The sequence below is a fragment of the Xiphias gladius genome, chromosome 16, assembly GCF_016859285.1.
Source record: "Xiphias gladius isolate SHS-SW01 ecotype Sanya breed wild chromosome 16, ASM1685928v1, whole genome shotgun sequence".
NCBI classification, from domain to species: domain Eukaryota; kingdom Metazoa; phylum Chordata; class Actinopteri; order Istiophoriformes; family Xiphiidae; genus Xiphias; species Xiphias gladius.
The window spans coordinates 6,957,501-6,980,408 of NC_053415.1; the positions used below are offsets into that span (position 1 = coordinate 6,957,501).

General features: G+C 38.7%; 1 protein-coding gene across 5 annotated transcripts in view; it reads right to left on the reverse strand.

The window, feature by feature from the left end:
* Positions 1–22,908, reverse strand: part of adarb1b (adenosine deaminase RNA specific B1b) — a 115,616-nt gene that overhangs the window by 69,584 nt on the left and 23,124 nt on the right. For 3 of the 5 annotated variants that reach the window (XM_040147841.1, XM_040147840.1, XM_040147836.1), the window contains one exon: positions 7,777–7,852. The exons of the other annotated variants lie outside the window; for them this stretch is intronic. The gene's annotated coding sequence lies outside the window, so the exon portion shown is untranslated. The remainder of the gene's footprint in view (positions 1–7,776; positions 7,853–22,908) is intronic. 5 annotated transcript variants of the gene reach the window in all.

Here is a 22,908-nt window from a genome sequence, read left to right on the forward strand (position 1 = left end):
TGTATTATTAAAGTAAAAAAATAAATAAATAAATACAATTTCAGGGCATTGACGCTGGGGTTTCCAGTCCTTTTGCTCTTGTGTTTACACCACTCTTGTTCCTTCTGATCTTCGCAGCCATTTGAACACGCACACACGCACTGATTCCCTGAGGATTTTAGTGATAATGAGTTGAGTATTATTATTTTTTAGGCCTGAGCCAATTTTACTTTAATACCAATTCAACTTCTTCTTCTCTAATGCAGTTAAACACTATCATTTACAAACACATAGACACATAAACATGAGAATGTACCACGTACATTCACAGAGTCATACACACACACACACACACACACACATTTCAACAAATGCACAACCATTCTTTCTTCATCATACACACACTCTCTCTCACAGTCTCCCTATACCCAGAGTGCTAATTATAGCTTGCCCATTAATCAGCAACAGCTGTAATTATACTAATTCCAGTGTGTAATCTGATCAAGGTGAGGAAGATCAAATCACAGCCTCTCTCTCCTGCAAGGCTTTAGGGAGGTTTCAGTAATGGTGGCGACAGCAGAGAGGTTGTAAAGAAAATTGGTTTAGACCAAAACGATCTGATTTGTCTCAGTATGGTAGCTGATTAGTAGGGCAGTACGGAAGAATGTGTGTAATAAAGGTATCTCCGTTGTCTCCAAGCCATTGTGGTTGCTAAATTGCTTTTATTAATTTAACAACAGGTATATTTTTAGGGTCAAAGTTAACCTACAAGGAATGGTTGGCTACCTACAGTACCACAGTGAAAACTATGTAGTCATCTACCGATGTCTGGTTGGGATTTCTGTGTTATTTTTATTCTGCGGCCTTTTGTGTTTTGAGTATGTTTGGATTACTGTCCACTAGAGACCTGAGTGTTTATTTGCTTCAACAGACAGGAGTTTCCAGTGTTTTATAAAACAAACAGACCGAATGTAAGGCTTATTCAGCAGATATCAGACATAGGTTACTGTTACCTACATTGCTTGTCAAGTTGGAGACTGAAAAAAATGATTAACTACATATTTCTACTTATTCAATGGTTGATATAAAAAAAACAAAAAAAACAAAATCAAAAACCCGCACATAGTGTTCTCTAAAGAACAAAAGAACATTACAGAGGTTACTGTTTTAGGTTTGAATTTTGAGTGACAAGTTTTCTAGTCCACATGTGTCTTTCTCATGTTTTGTGTAGGGTTATATTAGGTTTTAAGGAAACAGTGTCAACTGGAGGCAAACACTAAATTCAATATCATTATTAATTTTGGTTTTTATATACTGTATGTATCCAAACTAGACTTGATGCCAGTCTGACAGTGATGAGCCAGACACGCAGCTGACCACCATACTGTGTTTTATCTGTGCTCAGGTAATACAAAATTCCTCAGTCTGTTATGTGGTCTCTCAGCTGAGAAGCTGTCGTGTTGTGCAGTGATCATACTTGAATTTCAGTGCAGTTCTGTGTGCACACATCTCACTGTGTTCTGTGTGTGGCTGACTGAGGAGAGTCTTTTGTGGAGACTTTAAATGAATGCTTACAACAACAGATAAACACTGCATACAGTACATACATGATGGATTTTTACTTCTATGAGGTGCTTGCAGAAGAGCACTGTAGTGACTGCAGTACAGCTAAAGTATTGGAATAACACCACAGATATGAGGTTATTTTGAAACAGTATCTCCATTATATAGTTTGTCCACAGAGCACCGGCAACTTCTCTTTTCAACTGTAAAATGTCCCTCTCATTATTTATCTTGTTCACGATTAACCATTCAATAAGCCCCGCCCCCTTAATTACTGTTGCTACCACTGTCGAGCTTTCCATTCTTTAATTTTTTGAAGCAATGCGTCCTTGATTTCAGACAGAGATAGACAAAAGCTGCCTCTGATTTCCGGCCATTGACAGTTGATTTTGCTGGCTGAAATAACTGTTTCTTGCATAATTTTTAATTTAGCTGTAGCTAGGCTGTGAGTTGGTTGAAAACGCTGTCTCTGACTGATTATGTTTAAAAAAAGAACTATGTAAAAGGGTCAAGAAATATGAAAATTTCTTGGCTGCATACATGATAACATGGTAAAAGACAGAAGGTAAAGCTACGTTTCCCTGATGAAATGTCCATGTAAAAGTAAAAGAGGTTGGAGTGTTCTTGACTGTATCTATTTTCAAACTGTGTGTTTCCTCTTTAACAGGGAAAAAGACTTTGAGTATGAGGGCTAACTGTAGTAATTTGGAAATACAACACTATTTCGGGTAATGAGTCTGGCTGGGGTAGACTTACCAGCGACTACTACCCTGAACTCTGATATGCATCAAGCAGGACCGGCTCGCATGCAGGACAGGAATTGTACAATGGATGTCCTCAACGTTTTTTTCATAGCCTGTAACCCCACAAAATAATGCGAAGTAGTTAGCTACTGATATACTGTTTGGTCTTGTAAGTACTATGTTAGCGTTGCTACCATAGTAACAATTTGCAGCCTACATTAGAGTATAAATACACTATACTAACACAATTCAATCAATTGCTTGGACTTTTGCTCCAAGTTCTGCGAGTGCTTTTGCTGCACCTGTGGTTTTGGAAAGATGATTAAAAAAAGACACCACCCTCTAAACTCTTTATATAACCAGTATCTTTCTAAATAGAGCCCCACGCACACCACTTCAGCATGTGGAGAAAACTTAAGCTTAAATGGGCTGAACAAGTTACAGTTGTTCAGCTATGACTGGACAATTGCTATTTGGAGGAGGGGTTAAGCAAACAGCTAGTTCCGTAATAATCAAACTTAAGGGATCCTACTCAAAGATTTTAGTTATGTTTTGCGTTTTTTATGTTGAAAAAATGAATAATTGCCACTTTCCACTTTATATCCAACTCTATATCAGTCGGTATGGGTCACAGAAATCCAGCGTCAGTCAGGTTCTATTGGACACTCTGCCTCACACATAATCAAAATGCCACGTGTATAATCATACTCACAATGACTATGTATACAACATGTCAGCATTGAATAATAACACCTAGGATCATCAATTTTCCCAGAAGTGCATAGAACTAATGTTACAGTGAAGACACATAAACACAACCCTGCCATTGTAGAAATATCAAGTTTAATCACTGTTCCAAAAGCACCAAGTCCTATCTGCAGTTTGTACAGTGCAAAACAGATGTCACTGAGACAGTAAGCAGACTGACTCTGCTGGGTCGAATCTACACTATCAGTGACAGCAGTCACTATTTTGCAGTTTCGCCTCAATGACTACATTGTTTTTGCATCTGGTCACTGCTCCCACTTTCAGTTCCCAAAACAAATGTGGGCTTTGATACCGGCTCTGTCCGTCTCCTGTCTGGTCGTAGGCACGGATGGAGGGAAACCAGTGTACATGTACAATAAACTGACGGAGATAATGACAGAGAAACAGATCAACAGAGTGTGGGTGCCAAGTGTGAAAGAACGCAGGTACTCTCCAGATGGATTCTTCACATATAAATACACTATACATGCTAATCAGTCTGACACAGTGTTGTGAACCACTCTGACTGCTCAATCATACAGAACATATGGTGTTGGAGCATCTGAAGAAAGAGGAGCCAAAATACTGTAACATAACATCTATTACAACATAACGCAAAGTTTATTTTAAGATATTTTAGAATGCTGATGTTGATTTTCACATCACTGCACTGTTAGAAAGAATTGTTCTTTAAAACAGAAGCCAAACTGAGGCATTCATATCTCTTTTACATCAATAAAACTAATGCCATTTCATCTTTGTTTCACCTTTAATCTGTTCCTTTTGTTTGATTTATTTTTGGTGATCACATAACAGCTTCATTCACTGGTGCACCACTCACAAGCTGCTCTGGGTGAGGGCATCAGCCCAAAATGTTACAAACATCTCCCACTCTCTTCTAACCTTGTCTGCAATGCTTGGACTCCTGGAGAAAAACTTGCAGAGTTGATCGATTTTATGTTCGAGCTGGAAAATGGAGACCACACTTGCTTTTTGTTTGTAATTTGGAAACCTAAAATCACATGGAAATCTGTTACATCTGGCCAATGCCAGAAAGGTAAGAGCCCCTTTTGAATGGTGTGGGACAGGTTTTCAAACCTGGTGAGAGGAAGGCAAAGATACTGCGTCACGTGAAAGGGGACAGGTGTGCGCAAGTGTTCAGAACAGTTAGTTAGTTATAGTAGTTTGCAATGTTGATTTGGTCCACTTATCAAAACAGTCTGCAGTTGGAGCTTTGCAACTTTGGAACTATGACACACAGCTCAAGGAGGAATTAAGGTAATATACATATTTTTGGATTCGGTGTGAAACACACTTTCCAAGGATGCCACTCTGACGTCAATCACGAATAAACGTCCATAAATCCGATTAGAAATAATCAAATTAAAAGACACTCATAACTCTAGAACTTGCCTGAGAATCATCATGTTTTTTAAGTTCTCTTTAGCATCAAAGTAATCCAGTAAACGTTGTCTGTACACCCACGGGTAAATTGCAAACAGCAACTGCTAATAGCCAATTCAGCACACGTTAATGATGCCAAATAACAGCCAAAATGTAAACAAATACTGCCTAAGAAAACGAGGCTCAAAATGTAGCCCACAGCTTACTGACTGCATGGTTGTCTCGATTTTGTCTGTCGGGGGCCCCCCATTTGAAAAACCCCTATTGTGGGATATAAATTACAGGTAATAATTAACTGGCAAATATTTAAAAAAATAAGAAGGAGAGGGCAAATCATTTGGTACTGAAAGTTATACTATTCCTTTAATCATCTCATAGGGCTGGAACTCAGCTTCAGTAATAAAATCCTGAGCGTTGCGGGAAACAATGTTAATAGACCTTCCCTAATATGGGTAAGCCCAGCAGTTTTGCTATGAAAATCTTAACAAAACCACCATATTACTTACCAGACGGTTAGCCAAGACAATAAATATATAAGCAGAGAATTTTGCTGGTGCAGTATTTTAAGGTGCCTCTGCCTGAGATGTTTCAACTGAAAGTCTAAGTGTGTTTGGTTCAATGTGTGTGTGTCTCCAGAGGGGAAAAATCATGATTTTGACTTCTCTAGCCACAAAGCAGTCACTCTCTCAGGTTTATACCTGGCATTGCTTTTTGTGACACAATGACACCACATTATACAATGCTAAATTATAAGTCCCAGCTGTGGGACTAAAGGTCACTTTTCCAGCAGTTCCCATTTCATTGCACTGCTTAGATGCACAAAAAAAATGTGCTCATGACAAAGATGAAATATTGCTGGCTTATTTCCTGGTGGTATAAAGATGAAATCATTGGAGGCAGCCACCTTTTCAGCAACAAGAAAAGTGATTAAATAAGGTGTGTTATTATTGCGCACAGCTCTCATCTTCCATCACTCAGTGAAGACCTTGACACTGTATCATGTAATGTATCATAGCCATCAATATATCTGCAGCAATGCCACCAAGACAAAATATACTTAGGAATGTGTGCATTACTGAAAGCTGTTTTGTGGCAGTGCAAAACTGTTTTACAGTGGATTTTACACAAGGTGGATGCTCAAAATGCATAAAAGCACCGCAGAAATTGTTGAGTAAATGGAAAGCAATTCCTCAGTTTTCCCCACCCGAGTTTTCTTGCTGGTCCTATTACTCAAAATGGTAAGTTTGCAAAATTCTCTCAACCACAAAATGTGAAATGAATCTACATTTCGTTTTCACACCTTGTGATGTTGTCTTTCAATAAAAAAAACACAAAAACAAATCAAACAAATCAAAACACTATGAGCATCAGCAACTCACTGAATTGCACATAAAAAATAACAGAAGTGCCACAAGCTTGTCAAATACCCTCCTTACTCTACCACCCTGAGCGTTGGCTATCTTGCCTATGGTGCACTAAATATTCATTACAATAATGGAGGTGAGATGGAAGCAGGAGGGCACGATGCCTCGGGATGTGTTTCCAATCACACAGGCTACAGGAATGTTGCTGCCATAAACACACAAATGTCAGCACACGCAGAGAACAAGACATTGGCTAAAAATTTTGCATTAGAAATGACGTTAATTAACAACAGGTTTGGCTCAAATGGCTGCATGCGAAGGGCTGTTTTGCAGTTTGACAATGTAAGCAAACAAATATGTGTTTACGTCGCCAAGTGCAAAATATGTGATGTGTGTGTTTGGGGCTGATACAGAAGCTAATGCTGGCCACACTGTCTGCAGTTTAGTCTGCTCTTTACAGGAGAGGAGGATGGGGTATGATACAAAGACAAGCAGAGCTGACACACTGTTTTATGCCTTTCTGTACTTTTTCTCCACCTTTACCCTGGGAGAAATAAAAAGAAGTCCTCAAAAAGACAGCATGTTGCCATCACCTGAGTGTCACTGGGCACAGCCCCCACCTGTAGTGATCAGAATCTTCTCAAGGCAGCCCTCCTTCTCTACCTGACAGTTCCTTCCCCCTAGCAACCAGCAGGAAAACGTAGACTATTTAAGAGGAGTGCAAGGAGGGCAGTAAATGTCTCCTCTTGTCAATAACACCACCCGTGTCTTAGCTCTCCCTGGCTCTCCACAGTGAGAATAACTGCTCCATGCTTCTTAAAATGTTTGACAAAAAATATATAAAAATGATAGAATTGTCATCTTAAAGCGGTACGTGAAGGATTCAGAGTTGCACTTCCATAATTATGGGGGACTTACGAGAGAAAAACTTTAAAAAGTGGGTCAACCTCCAAAAACACTGGATCTTACACTTGCCATAATGCCACTCAATACTGCCTTTTGTATACCCTCCCTTCCTGGTAAACACTTACATCTTTCAAACTCTACAGTCAAAGTTTGAAACAAAGGTTTTTAGTTGAAATGAGCCACAGGCTCTGTTTATACAGGCTGCGTACTACTCCCAGTGATGAGTAAACTGATTGTGGGCTTGCGTGAATGTGTCATCAAAACACAAAGGGAGAAAGGGACATGGGTACACACTGTATGTTCTGTATATAAATGTATTTCCATGCATTATGATTAATCATCCTTAAACAATAGAGCAAGGGTTTTGAGATTCAATTGAACTGCGGGTAAATGGAGGAGACAGGCAGAGACAGACAGAAAGGGATGGAGGAAGAGTCAAGGATCCCCTGATATTTCAACAATGCTAAAAATAGCCACACTGGAGTTGAGATATGAGTTTTACTCCTCAAAGACTTCAGAGTGCAAAAAGAGACAAAGAGAGCAAAAAATGAATATATCCATTCCATTGTAAAGCTGAACATTAGGGCTTAGGGGTTACAGTTGGCATCTGGCACACCTATAAGTTACACCACTGTTTATGAACTCTGTCTACCACTGAACATGAACTCTCTTCATTTCTGAATGATTGGTAACGTTACCCCTCATCTGGCTATCAGTCATTGCAGTAACCCTAGGGTTGAAAGAGTCATGTAGTCAGCAGACTCAAACTAAGGTATAATGCTGAATTTTTTTCAGATATCAATGACTTTGAGTTAACATGACTAGATTCTGTTGATCAAAGAGGAAAACTGGTAATGGGGGGTACTGCTGCCAAGTTTGTATAGTGTATCTGCAACCATGTCACCTAAAAACACCAGATTTTCATTATTCTGTGTTAGATCATACTCCCAGAAATAAGTCCACCTTACGAATTGTTTGAAATGTTGGTAATCTAGGATTCCCACTGTTGCACCTGTAAGTCACATTGTGTATGAGTGCCAGCTAAATGTCTTAAATGTCTCAGAACTCACCGTTCCACAGAGTAATCAAAGGGAAAGCTGTTTTATGTGCCAGTCCTCTGCCGTTCACAACTGCCACACACAGCTCCTGTAGGAAAAAAGTGAATCATTAATATATCTCTGATGTGGCTCTGTACATAAAGTATTCTGGACTAGTTTAGTATAGGGTCACTATGTTATTATCTTAAAAATAATCTTTAAATAATAACTACATAAATATAAACATTTGAGTTGACTGGATTTCTTCCTTCAAATATGCCATCAAAAATATTTAACTGATCAATTGGAGTCTGATTTAAAGTGATCCTGCATAAAATCCTCTTAACCCAGTCAGTAGGAATGCCCTACTTTTAACTGTAGTGCTGAAATAATGCTTGACCGGTTTTACACACAGGGTGTATGATTTCTTAAAAGATGACATAACATAACTTTTTTGAGAAGATTCTGCACATTCAACCTGAAGCAGCACTGAAAAGACATAAGGCCAAGAATCTCTGCAGGCGGTTGGTAGGAAGTCACGGATCACCCTGGCATAAGAAGAAACCGCTGGCCAGCACCCTCCTGACCCTACCCCAGGTAGCTTGACTCTAACCGGCACCAACCACAACAATACCACAACACAACACCACTTAAAACAGAGTGGCATTAAACAGCCAAGACATCCACAGAGGCAAGGGAACAGGGAACAGATGCTGCCCTATCGTCCAATTGCATTAGTGACTGTGATTCCATTGTTACAGGCACAAGGACAGAGGGCGATCTTGAAACCAGAAAATGGAGGTGACACTGGCAAGGTTTAGCAGGAACTGAACCGGAGTGTCAGGCTTCTAAATAAATTAAGATCAAGTTACTTGCCTGACGCTGCCCAAGCAACTTGCCCTTCAACAGTGACAAACAGAAAAAAAGGAAAAAAGATATAACTTCAGGCATCACAAGAGCTGCATTAGTAACACATTTAATGCTGATACCGGGAAACATACACAAGAAATTGAGGATCATGAACTTGTATTATCATATATAAACTGAAACCGCAGAAAAAATGTAAAACTACACGATCCTACCCAAATATGTCAGAGCCTTTGAGATTTAAAAAAAAAAAAAAAAAAGGCTGGTGGAGTGAGTGTTGCAGACCATATGGTATCCAGCTTGGGCATATGGGCAACTTGGTTGGAAAAAAGACACTCTTCATCTACCGCACCCTCCAACGTCCTGTGGATATGTGTGTGTATTTGTATATGTGTGCGTGTGTGTTTGTGTGCGTGTCTCTATCATCTGTATTCGAGACATCCACCATGGTGCTCTACACCTCTCTGAGCTGCTACGAGGATTTCTTGCACAGGGGTCACCTTCCTCAAAGTTAGCCTCAATTTACATATTTATACTTGCAACATGTGCATGTTCCCATGAATTTATGGCTTTCCATGTAAAAAAAACCCCCAAAACCAAACAAAAATAAATGCAGCAACAGTGACCAAAAGCATGTTGGTCAATCATTGTTCAATAAATTCTTATAAATCATAAATTCAAACACCATGCCTGTAAGAAGCTTCATGTTATACCTACAGAATCCAAGCCCAAATCAAATACACTATTCCACTACAACTGAAACTCATCATTTATGCTCTTCCTATTTGCACCAATACTTCTAAACTGTATCTGGCCCACAAGTCCCAGCAATGAGGTAATGCACATAAAACACCTTTTTTTTTTTTTTTTTTTTACATGAATACCTTCAGTGAATCCACAATAAGTGAGGAATGTCCTTGACACAGTCTTACATTTACTAACCCAACACAGCATGTACCGGCTTTGATGTGACTTTATTTTTTAATCATCATTTTCCAGTTGTATGGCTTTATGTGAGCTAAATGCAGCAATGTTAAGAGTGGAGCATCTACATACTGAATGTACCAGAGAGTTAGCGGTTTTTTTGTTAATATAGTGTAAGATTTGTTGCATAAGTTAGCTGGGAGTTGCTATGACTCACCTTGTGTTTTCTCCCTCTTGTGTCTTGTGACCAAGTAATGCAACAGAAGAGGAGGAGGACAAACTATTCTAGTACTTATGCTGCCTAGTTTCTAAGGGCACAAATGTACACTACTGGTAATTTTGCAGAAGTGAATGCATCCATTTGAGTTTAAGAACGTTCAGCCACCACTACTATCTAAATTAAAGACAACAACTGTTAAGCAATTTAATGTTAACAAATCAGCAACTAAATGCTTAGGCTACTTATTTCCCAATGAGCTTTATACATCATATAGCTTCTTATAGTAACTTGTGAAACCTGAAGACAAAACAGTTTTCAAATGCCAACAGTATGGTAATGGAGTTTGCCCTAACATAATCCAAACTTGCACCACAGTGCAATTAATCCTGTTTCCACAGTGAGAGAAAGTTCACTTGCATTTCTGACATCACGCTAAAATCCAATACAGTATTCAATCATCTGTGTTTTTTCATTTCTGTTAATGAAGGAGGGGTGATACTGCTGTTCTGAAAACAGGACTGCATTATTTATACTTGCATGATACAGCTTCAAAACATCTGCATTCTCAGTTCGGACTATGGTGAAGCCTCATTCATCCCTTTTTCTGTAAGGTTCAGAAAATATAACAATCCCACAATAAGATAAAACCTCATGAAAACGTATTTTTCCGTGTTCAATACTGACAAAAACATTTGCAGACCAAACTGATAAAAATCAGTCATTGTTACACTCCTCTCCGACTGTCTTTGTAACAGTCCAATTCAGTGAAGGAAGAATCTCTGTCATCCCTGAAGTATTCTATTACATTCATATGAATCTAGTAATGTTGAATTTTTAAAGTTAAAAAGTCTTTCTTTCCCTTTTTACAAAGTTGTAGATGATATGAACACCAAGAACAATAGTTAAAACATGCTATTATGTCAAAATAAAATGATTAAAAAAAAAAAAACACAAAGAGACTTCAAGGCTATGTCCAGATCTCCACAGACACCAACTGATAACTGAAAGAAAAGCTTGTCATCCATGGCAATAAATATTTTTGCACGGCTATTCAAGGCATTTCTAAATGATCAGTATTGGTTCTGTAAAGCCCAATTCATTTCTGATCTTTTGTTTATGATATCCCATTTCACTCTGGGTACACCAGATATAAAAATCCCCACAGCTCCCTTCTTTAAACCACCGGGCTCGATCTTAGCAGACAGTGTTATTGGAAGAGAATCAATGAGTACACAAGTAAACCAACAGCAGCCTTCAGCTACAATTAATGATGAATGACAGTGTAAGCTGGCAAGTGTAAACATCCTTTAATTTTACATGACCTCTTTCCAGTGCCACTGACAGTTACTATTCACTGTTCAGAGGTATTTGGTTGCTCGTTGTTTTGTATCATACTGTATTGTCAGTTGCGGCTTGTTCTGCCTTCAAATCTCTGTGAAATATGATACTAAATTTGACATCTTATTCTTCAATCAATTGAAAAACTACAGTGTCTTCATTACTGACCCTGTCTTAAAATTCTCTTTGCATAGTATCGCAGGTGAAAGTGACAGGCCAGATGATGCTGTGATGGTGATAGATGACTGCAACAAACTTCAGCACGCTTCAGCGTCATTATGCAGATGGTGTGACAGCTGATGGCTTTTTCAGCCTGTTGGCTGCCAAAAGCCTTCACTTATGAAAGCTGAATTCAGGGATTAGGATGGAAGTCCCGTACTGGGGGACATTTGCAATGGAGGAGGTAAATGACTCACTCTCGTTCACTCCAAACGCTGCTGCAAAGGTATGTTATGAGGAAATTACCATCTAGTCAGTCCACTGGAGCTGCTCAGTGGCGATGTTGAATGTGAAGATGGGCATGGATGGTCAGCAGAACTTCCCTGGTTAATAAAGTTTTTTGTGAGAAATGTAGCAGGATACAATCCCTCATTCCTTTGAATTAAAGGTGATCAAAGCTGCCCTGTTAATGTCAAAATGTGACACGAACGCAATACTGATGCAACATTGGTTTGAAATTTGACATATCAAGCAAGAGTTTTAATGAAATACTTTAAGAACAACAAAGCACTAAGCCATCCCGAGGCTAACGTAAATTGCAGATTAAAAACTAATCCATGTTTTTCGAACACATTATCTGTGTGTGTATGTAAGTAGCCAGTGTAATTAACTTTCCCGTGCCAATCCTATTTCTTTCTCCTTTCTGACTGTCTAGCTACATCTTTTCTTTCCCCCGACCCATCTGTTTTTCTTGCTTGCTCAAAAAAATAAATAAATGAATAACTTTCTTCTCCTATGACACCTCTGTGCATCTTACCAGTGCACAAGGTAGCACAAGAAACATTTCCGCCCTACATCCACAAGGAGCTACAGTGGGTTCAATATCAGCTGATAATTGAATAAAAGCCAAAAGAGGACATAAAAATTAATTAGTCTAAACAATAAATCAAACCTGGAACACTACAGAAATCATTTTATTGCCTGATAAGGGGGTAGAAAAGGGTAACTTTTCATGACTAATCTTAAGGAGAAACGCATATTTTTGTCTGATTTAATTACTTTTGGGTCACTAGTTTTGAACATATGCTCAGCCTACGCTGAGAATGACCAATTACAACGATCCTGTGTAGAATTTTTTTTATGTGTGCTAAATACAACAAAATAGAAAAAAAAAAACATGATATTTCTCATGTAGCTGCTGTTGCATTTAACTTAGTCACACGATATAACTCTGATAAAAGAAATGGAACATTCATTCTTTTACAAATGAAAACTTTAACTCAAAAGCAACACAACCCACCTTTGCTCTTTTCAATACACTTAGGGGTTTTGCTGTTATATACTGACTTGTCCTGGTGTGACCAGTAGCTTATAGCAGCTAATGTTAGCAAGCGTTTTTATATATGAATTATTTATAAATATTCTGTACTTGTGCTCCTGTTATAGTATTTTGTAGCATTTACCATTATCCTGTACTCGCCACTTGTGGCCACTGTTCAATAAAAGTAAATATATCTTTAAAATGAGTGGAAAACATTAAAATGAATAAACAAGTAAAAAAAAAAAAAGATTAATTGTTGGTGGGAAAAAATTACACATTTATTATTCAGACAATTTAAGTATTGTCACAACAATAATAACAGCAGAGTTGATCTTTAAAGTACAACTGCTCATTAAACCTCGATATTTAAGAGCAACTCTTGACATTATTACAAACGGATAAATGTTGGTCGCTAGAGGGAAACACAGAGAATTCATAAATAATTGTCACCTTCATGAAGAGAAATTATGTGTGAGAGCCACTCTGTATAACTCAGTCTGACACAGGCTACACACACAAATGCACAGACATGCCATCAGGCTGATTAACCCTACGGGGCTTTAGTACACTGTATAGATTATGAGTCACAACCACTCATTAGAAGGGGACTAAACAGAGCGGCTGCATTAAAAGAGGTCACTCTCGTTTGACTGACTCCGTCACATACATTGTGACCCCATGGTGTCACCGTGGGCAAAACTCTGTGTGTATCTGTGCTTGTGTGTATGTGTCTTTAACTGTTAATGGTATCGACAAGACCTATGTATTTTGCTTTCAGCCCGGGCCATAAACTTTTCTAAAAATATCTGGATATCATTAGTCAGGCGTGCGCTCTAGTTTTACCCTATCTGTGTTCACTGCAGAGTCTGCAGGCTGAGCAGCTCTACTTTGTTTGAGCAGTGACTGTGTGCTACGCTATAGAAAACACAGACACACACACAAAACTCCATTCCAAATAAATAACTGAATGAGATCTGCTCTCTATCGCTATGTAATATGCACAAGTTAATTTGGAAATAAACAAAACACATGATTTTATAAGATTTCGTCTGTGTTGTTTTTTTTTTTATCTGAGGTTGATGTGAAAGTCATTAATATTGCAATTATTTGGTCATAAGCCAAAGTATTGGGCAAATTAAAATTTTGTCGTTGTGGCACTAGATAAAAAGTTAAATGATTCCTCATAGGGGGGAATGAATGTCTGTACAAAATTTCATGGCAATCCATCCAGTAGATTTTGAAATTTTTCAGTGGATATGTAAAAATTTTGACCTGCTGTTAGAACTAGATTAAAAAGTGGTGGGCTGACAGACCAATGCTGCCGTCCCCTACAGCCATGCTGCTAGCATGACAGGTAAAAATCAAAGCAGTTGAAAATTACACTGGTTGTCTGTTTAAAACTTGTACTTTCACTTCAAAATTTAAATATTGAAATTGAGTCTGACTCAAAGTGAAGTTTCTGAGCATGGTATACGCTTGGCAAATGCGACAGATGGGTTCAGTTAGCTAACAGCCTCTGTAGCCTGGAGGGTTTAGCACTCGCTCTTCCTGCACTGGTACCACATGTAAATACAGACAAATGAGGTCCTGACCTGAATTAAAAGTAAAACAGACCAATCAGGATCAAACCTGGGTTTAATCTATTAGTGTGTCTGAGCAAACATTACCTTGATAATGAACAAAAACCAAGAATATGAAGATGATGCGCTTAAATCAAGGTAACAAGGAAAAGTTTGAATCTTTCCATTCATGTCCATGACTTGATGATTTACTTTAATATTGTTTAAAATCTTTCCATTCAGTGCACTACAAACACATCAAATGCCGAAGGGCTGAAATTCCTCCGGAACAGCTTTTATTTGGACACATTTCATTCCGAGTCATCACTTCTTTCTGATGACACACCCCTCTAGAGTGTACATTACTCATGTCACTATGAAAACCCATCAAACTGTATTTATAATGATGTGTGACAGCAGAGGACTGAGTACCTCAAGGTGGATATTTGCTGAGTGTAGTTTGTGCCGAAAAGATGAGCTAAGAGTCAAAAAAGTGGTATCCAGAGAGCGGAGCAGGAGAGCAGGAGGACAGAGCGAAGGAAAAGGTACAGCGAACCATAAGTAGTGAGGGTACAGAGTTCTGTGCAGTGGACTGTTACAAATAATACTTGCATAATGAATTCAAGCTGAAAAACTAATTAGGGGACACTTTTCTCTCCCTTTCTCTTTCTTTACCTTCTCTTTTTAGTGTGTCTATAAAATGTGCAATTTGATAAAATTCTTGCTTAATATTGAATATGTTTAAGAATCTGCATAAGAATATGTGCTCATACAGTATGCAAGTGTGGGTACATCTGCTGTTGTCAACATGACCTTAACAGAGGTTGTGTTCTTACTTTCCTCCCATCCACGTCCACTTGCATGAGGCAGGAGTTGCCTTTAATGTACTAAATTGCAAATGCACAATAGTTACTTTTATTGTCAGTGGCTTTTCTAAATGCTTAACCCTGGGTGGCTGCCAAATGCCAGGAGCATCAGTTTGGATTGAACTGTTTACTAAAGTTATAGGTCAGCACAAATATCAGAGTAGAGGGCAGAGTTTGGTGCTTTGCTTTTTTTTCCCCAAACAGTGACAATCTGACAATGCCTAGTCTGAAAACTTCACTCTACAAACAATGAATAACTTATCATATTTTCACTTTCAAAAATGCAAGTTACCCCACAAAGCAGATGCAGACACAAATAAGGAAATATTCGGGGAATGAAGTAAAGCTAATGCAAGCCGCATTGCTTTGAATTATACAACCACATACCAATCCTATCACCATATCAATGCTATCCCAAACTGCATCATCCCAACCAACAACAGAAGGGGAACGTTCTCTCACAAGACAGTTGGTGTAGATTAGTGGTTCTCAAACTGGGGGACGGGCCCTCCTGGAAACAACAACGAAACAAGTGTGCTCTGATGCTTGCATGGCTATTTAGATCAAGGTTTGAGAGCTGTATTCAGACAGAACAACATGTACAAGATGGGCAGATTTTTTAAAGTGACGAGGAGGAAAAACTGCTGATGACCATCCAAATGAATAACAAAGTCTATCTTGCTCTATCATTATAACCAGACAGATTTGTGTCTTGTGTCTCTAAAAACTCTGGAAGTAATGGGCAGTTTAACTTTGATTGTTTATTTTGTTTGCACTTCCAAAGGGGTGTATGCCAAAAAGCTTGAGAACCACCAGCGTAGAAGCAGTTGAGGCTGGCTGCTGGCTTTCGTTACTTATCAACATACGGTGCTTTCATCATTGGTTAACCCTGCATTAACTGATTTTTCTTTTTTTTTCTTTTTTTTGGCCAATTGGGAAAAGTGGAAACAAGCAGTTAATGCACATTGTTGATATAGACATATTGATTGCAGCTGCTTTAAGGTCAATATAATAAAACCTTTATTAGATAACGACTTCCACGTGTGACTGTGAAAGTGACTGTGGCAAATCAAATGACTGATTATTATGATTTTGTTCAGACACCCAAGGCCTTGAGAGGGAAATGTAATCATCTACATGCAAAACTGGGAGCTGTGTAACAGTGTTACACATGGTGCCAACTAAACATATGGAAACCAGTAAGGGACAAGGAGCAGGGAGCTGTGTTGTGGCCTGGCTGTAGTGACGCACGTCTGGGAGACTGACTATTTTCAGTCTCCTTAACAGCTTCCTCTTACAACTCAACCCCACCCTTGCCTTTCTTGCCAACCACACTGGCCACCAGTTAGTGACACTGGCTCTCTTCAGTAGGGTCCCGCACCCAGTCAACAGCAGAACCTTTGTCATTATTAACAGCTTTAAAGTGATTTCACAACTGCCAGAATGTGTCAGGACACAAAACAAAAAAAGACTGAGTGTTATGAAAGACTGAGTGTTACGCCTCATGGGAGACCCACATGACTCCCATGAGGCAGAGGCAAAACCATGGCTACTAAAGAATAATGTAGGAACACATATACAAAAATAAATGTGAATGTTCACTGTGGGAATGGATGTAAAGAAAAGGGTGGTGGAATAGAAACAAAAACATTAACCAACAGCAACAACTACCAATGGAGCTGATTAGATTGATGTAGATTTAATAAGAAATTTAGGCCTAAAGATATTTTATGTGTGTGTGTTCATGTCCACGCTAAGACCCTGCAGAGATAATTCCCTTAAAGCATGTGTAATGCAGCGGTTTTTCCTGAGCCATCAGCTTTTTGCCTCTTTTCTTTCTTCCCTTCTCATTCATTTGATGTGCTTCCTCCTAATCTTCCCTGGGCTGTCGACCTCACAGAGACAGAGGACACACTCAACTATTCAGCCATAACTGCTCATTCACATAGCAGAGAAAGCTTTCCCTGTTCAGTGTGTTGAAGTGTTTGCCTCTGTCTGTGTGTGTGTACAGTATGTGTGCATTTTTTAACAGTATAATTTGCTGCATGGTATCAGAGTCACCAGCTGCAGAGGGAAGATTTTCTACATCCAATCCACTGTGGTAGTGTGTTACAATTCTGTAACTGAGTGCAGTACACTACTCAGCTATATTTTGCTACCCATGAATGAACTCAGTGATTCAGCAATGAGTGTTGATGATTCAGTAGCTTAAAGGGGAATGTCACCCATTTTTCATTGCAAAATGTGTTTCCTCCAACCGCTCTAGGAACTGCCAGGCCCAGGTGGAATCATGATTTCTTACCTTGGATGCTTATGTTGCAAGCTTCTTTTTCATAATCTTGGAAATATGAAAGCAAACTAAGACCTTATTAGAGAGAACTATATAATTCTTACATTCCATTTATTGCAAAAGAGAAATGCAACTGCATCTCACAAACTTCTACCAATATTCTGTTTAGCAAGTATTTCACTGTTATACTTGCATCTGCAATGATAAACAGGAATCTCCTGCAATCGACATGGTAGTGTTTATTTTTAGATTGTTTACCCCAAATTTTGCATCCTTTAGTGTCTGAACTCGGAAATCTGTGAAACAGAGCCCCTTCTGCCTGAGTCCTGAGCATTTAATCATTCCCTTGCTGCCACATTTTTGTTTGTTGTCATCGTTACGGTTGATGTACCATATGAGCATTCATTTTCATCCCCTAACATAAAGTGTAGCTAAAAGCAGATGAAAATTGGTGGCTGTTTGCGAAACAGTCAACAGGAATTATTTAAGTCATCTGGATAGACACAAGATCTCAGTTGGTTTCACTTTGCTACGTTTATGTCTGTTTATGATGCTAAAAATTGTGCATGGCAAATCCAAACCAATGTACATGAGCTGCTTGTGACCTGACACATTTCAGTCTGGTAATTCTGGCTCTAGAAATAATACAAACATCTTGCCTATAATTACAATACTCTTTAAAGTTTAGTGAACGTATGAGCAGCATTAAATGTAAAAAAAGCAGGCATGTAACCAGTTGTTAAAGTCTCAAGACCAGCAGGCAAAGTGCAGATCAGAAAGGTCAATCAGCAACGCTCTGATGCCCTTAAATCAAACAAGTCACACTAACTGCTACAGAAGAGCATTTGAAGTCAAGAGAAATTAAACCAATTCTTGATGTCCTTTTAATATCCTTTACTACGTGGTTCTAGGAAGTAAAATTGCAAAGCTCTATGAAGGGAGCTGCTGAGAAAGAGCATGCACATGGTCTAAGAATGTCTGAAACCATTCTCCTATTGTGGCCACAGGCTTTTGTAAATCCCAACATGCAATGATAAAATGCATCACTCCTCCAAGTGCTTTCAAAGTCCAGTCAGCCGTGTCTGAGATATCACTTGTGACACATGGACAAACGATGGAGAGCACCCTTAGGCTAACTGGTGTAATTGTGAAAATACCAGGACAGAGTGGTAAAAAACAACAGCTATCATGCCCAACAGGTTTAATTAAAACATGATCAGTGAGATAATGTGTCCAAAAAATGAAATCAAAGGAAGACAATTTAATTTAATTTCCAAAAATCAAGACAGACTGTTGTCATGAACAAAAAAATGCTGTGACACGCCAACAATGTCGTAAGTGAAACCGCAAGTGACCAAGCCCTCAGAGGAAAAACACACCACAGTGCCAAGTACTACTTGTCATTTATGTCCAGCAACCATAATCGAGGCATGTTCTCCAGCTGTGGGGTTCTGACACAGGGACAACCACTCAATCATAATGACAATCCAACAATGTGTAGTGCCTTGAGTGTAAACACATGCATGATAATTAAATCAATTAGTTTGATATCAATTAGTGAACTGCACTGTAAGGCCCCAGCCCCGAGCCAATCACACACAGAACTCTAATTTGTACCTCAAAGCAACATTTCTGCTCTTAGCTCCATTAAAAGAACATGTATAACATGCGTGTAAACAGCATCAATAAACTATAGCTATTTGGATTAGGTTGCAGGGATTCACAAGGCAACTCTATAGGCTATGTCTGGGTGAATGAGATTCTCAGAAGACAACTGAAATGAAGCTACACTTGACTGGCTATTGTTTCTCGCTGAGCCATTACAAGTGGAGAGCCCAGTTAAGAGGGTATTCCAAGACAGAATAACAAATTGAGCTCCTAGATGGATGCCTGCAACACAAATGCAACTAATGCATGCATTTGAATTAAAAGTTATTATAAGATAAAGGCTAGTTTGTTCAATTTTACTGCTCCTTCCAGTGGCAGAGCATTAGAACACTTCATTTTCCTGTTTTTCATAGAGAAAAGAAAGTAAAAAGCACGGTAATGCTAAAAGCTGCATTACTCCAATATGTATTGTGGGTAGTTCCTTTGCAATAGGAGGAATGAAAATTTACACAAATGAACCCTGAACCTGATTTCTAATTACAGATTTTCCACTGGGGCAAAGGAAACAGCATCTCTGATTTAACATCTGGGAGAAGCAGGTGTGTTGGCACTCTATTGGAGACTGCTTCATTGGTCAAACACAAGGGGACAACTGGACAGGGCAAGAGACAGATTAGACCACATTGGCCTTTCATGTCTTAAACTTTGTACTAAAACCTGTATGACTATATAAACTACTTCAATGACCCGAACAAAACTGTAGCAAATTAAGAGATGTGTGTAAAATGCATAAAGACTGAAGCACTCTACTCATCACTGCAGCATCAGAAACATGGCAAACATCCAGCAATGCAAAACAGTATTGTTTTTCCACATGATCTAACTACTGTTCCTCAAATGCATTCCACTTGTCTGGCAGATAGTAAAACAACTGCAGCATCTAAATATATTTATGGTTTCTTCAAGTAATATTTCAAGTTCAAGGACAGAAAACACACTTCGTCTTGGAGACACATTTAAAACAGTCCTTTATTAGGTCCTAATTAGCAGCACTGCATGCAAAAAATAACTGACTATAGCTGCTATTTCCATCTTCAGTCCTAGTTCCGTAAATACCACACTGAACTGCAAAGATGTGGTGACATAAAATATTGCAGCCCTGATGGTGATTTACAGTTGCTGAATCAACCCACCTTGTGCCTTTAGGCTTGCCTGAAAAGCTCTTTACTTCAAAGAAGAGGGTGCATGAGTCTTTGGCCCACTTAGATGTATCAACATGCTCAGCGGTTGGAGCTGCAACAGCTGCTGAGACTCACAGCTTATGGAGCAAGCAAGGTACTTAAAAACAATTACTGCCCTATTGCCATAATTTGTGTTGAAAATCGCACTTTGTCTCGTCTTAACTCTGTCATGTCTGACCACGCAAACGTGATGCACATATTTTTTGGATTCTGTGTGACTTACACATTTTGAGGATATCATTATCTCTTTCATTTCCATCATGAATAAATGTCCAAAAATCTGCCTTGAAATAATTTTAAACAATATGCTCCTTATAACTCCAGAGTTTGCCTGAGAATCATCACATTTTTAAGATTTCTTCAGTATCAAAGTAATCCAGTCATAGTTGTCTGTACATCCACGGGTATATGCAAACATAAACTGCTAATAGCTAACTCAGCACACTTTAAATTATGTAAATTTGCTAAAATATAGGCTAAAGTATTGGGCTCCAAATGTAGCCCACAGCTAAGTGACTCAATGGCAACTTTATACTTACTGATTATATACCCCAAAGCCCCCAAGTTATAGCAACTGTAGTTTCAAACTCAGAGCATGATTATTCCACAGAGAATGGTAAAACAAAGAAAAAATAATAAGAGCGTTAAAATCTATTTATATTAACTTATTTCATGTTGCACTATAAATATTTACTAAAAGTAAGAACATCAAAATCAACAACAGCTTGTCGGAGATTGATTCGAGGTCTGACCTAGACTATGAACCAAATATGTTGCCTTCTTAAAATTTGGGCATATAACACCTTCCTCCTGTGCTTACTTTCTCCATCCTGTCCTCTGCTCATTTAAACAATGAATGTTCTCACATGGCTTATAGTTATGCATTCTGGTTTGCTTAATTTTTTCTGTGCAAAAATTGAAACTGAACCAAGGTGAAAATGAAACAAGTTTCCCAACCCATCCACTGATTCAGTCCACAACAAACTAACTCTCAGTTTGAAAACACCCTTAATGGAATGATGCATTACATGACACAGTTATGGTCTCTGGTGGTACAAGACTAAAAGGGCATACCGGTAATATTATTTTCTTCTAACATTCTTTCACTCTAATAGCACTGGTAACAATGCCAAATTTCAATGAAACTGTTTCTCTAAAAGTTGCATCAAGGACACATAAATCATACCAATATTGTGCCCAGAGATGCTTGGCCACACCTGAGACAGCACACAAGTGCTCACTGATGACAGAGGACATTTAAGTGTCACTGAGCAATCAATCAAAAGCTTTTGTCTTGGAGTTTATGATGGCTAAAATGAAAGGGTCATGTTTGACTGCAAGGGTGGGGTGGGGGTGGGGTTTTGCACGGTACAGAATTCTATATACACACAAACACACACACACACACACACACACACACACACACACACACACACACACACACACACACACACAGACACACACACAGAGAGAGAGAGAGAGAGAGAGAGAGAGAGAGAGAGAGAGAGAGAGAGAGAGAGGCCCAGTTCATTGGCTGACTAACCACAAACCAATTTATCTCTGCCACAGAGCGATCAAACATTGGCCTCATAAATCATAACAGCTGTCATCATTGTCTGTGCTCCTGTTAGCTGCCCACAGACTACAAAGTGGAGGGAAAAATTAATATTATAAGAGTCATTGAGCGGTGGACACATGTCAGACCAAAGCCAGCATCACTGAGATAAATATTTCATTGTCTGTGGTCTTTCCACTGATACAGCAGAGTTTTACTCTAACATGTGTCAGAGGTCTGGAAAAAGTATGAACATGCCAAAGGTCTAAAGTGCAAATACCAAAGTCTGTGTATTGACTTCGTGGGGGGGGGGGGGGGTCCATGCTTATTGATCATTAACTTCTAACATTGTATAACATGTTATTGCAAGGGCATTGTACAGGCTAATTGATATTAGAATTACTTAATGTGCCTCATTCATGACATATAAGATACACAGACAAGAAACTATGCTTTATGTTCCTTTGGGCCCATTTTCCCGCTGTTTTCGTAAAAACTAGTAATTTCAAAAATTTGTAGCAGAAATTCATCCTTGCCTGGGTCACACAAAAGCAGAGCAGCCAACGTGACCTTTTCCTTTGAAACTTTTCTCCAGCTTATCCTGGAGGATCTCTGTGACCTGAGTGATGTCATTCCTCAACACACTATATGCCTGAGTCATTTTTTTTCTATATTCTGATGTATGCTTTCCACAACAAGACGGTTTGCACACAAAAATAAGAATGTTTGCCCTTAAATTGGATCATCTGGACATTCTTTATGCTAATGATAGACTGCACAGAACATGCAACTAGTACAATCTTGATTCACAAAGGTTCACATAGGAGAAAAAAACAAATCAGGGGACTGCAAGTTTCATCAAGTTTTCCTCTTTTTCTTTCAGTTTTTTTTTTTTTTTAATTTTTTAAAACAACTTAAAGAGGAAAAATGAGAATGAGGCTTGATGTTATTTAAGGCAGAATAAGCCTGTCTCATCATACTTATTGGTAAGTTCTTTAAAAAGTTAATAGTGTCACTCTAACTGTTTGGAAGCTGTTCGTGATACACCTCTGTGTTTTACTGTACTTGATGACCTATATGTTCCAATTCATGGTCATAAATCTGTTTTGAGCTTTACTCTAACATCCAAACCAGGCAGATGAATACATGCCCATAAGCATTTAAAAGCAGCTGCATTAGATGGAGCAGCTTTTTTCTGAATCAGAAATATGTCCTTG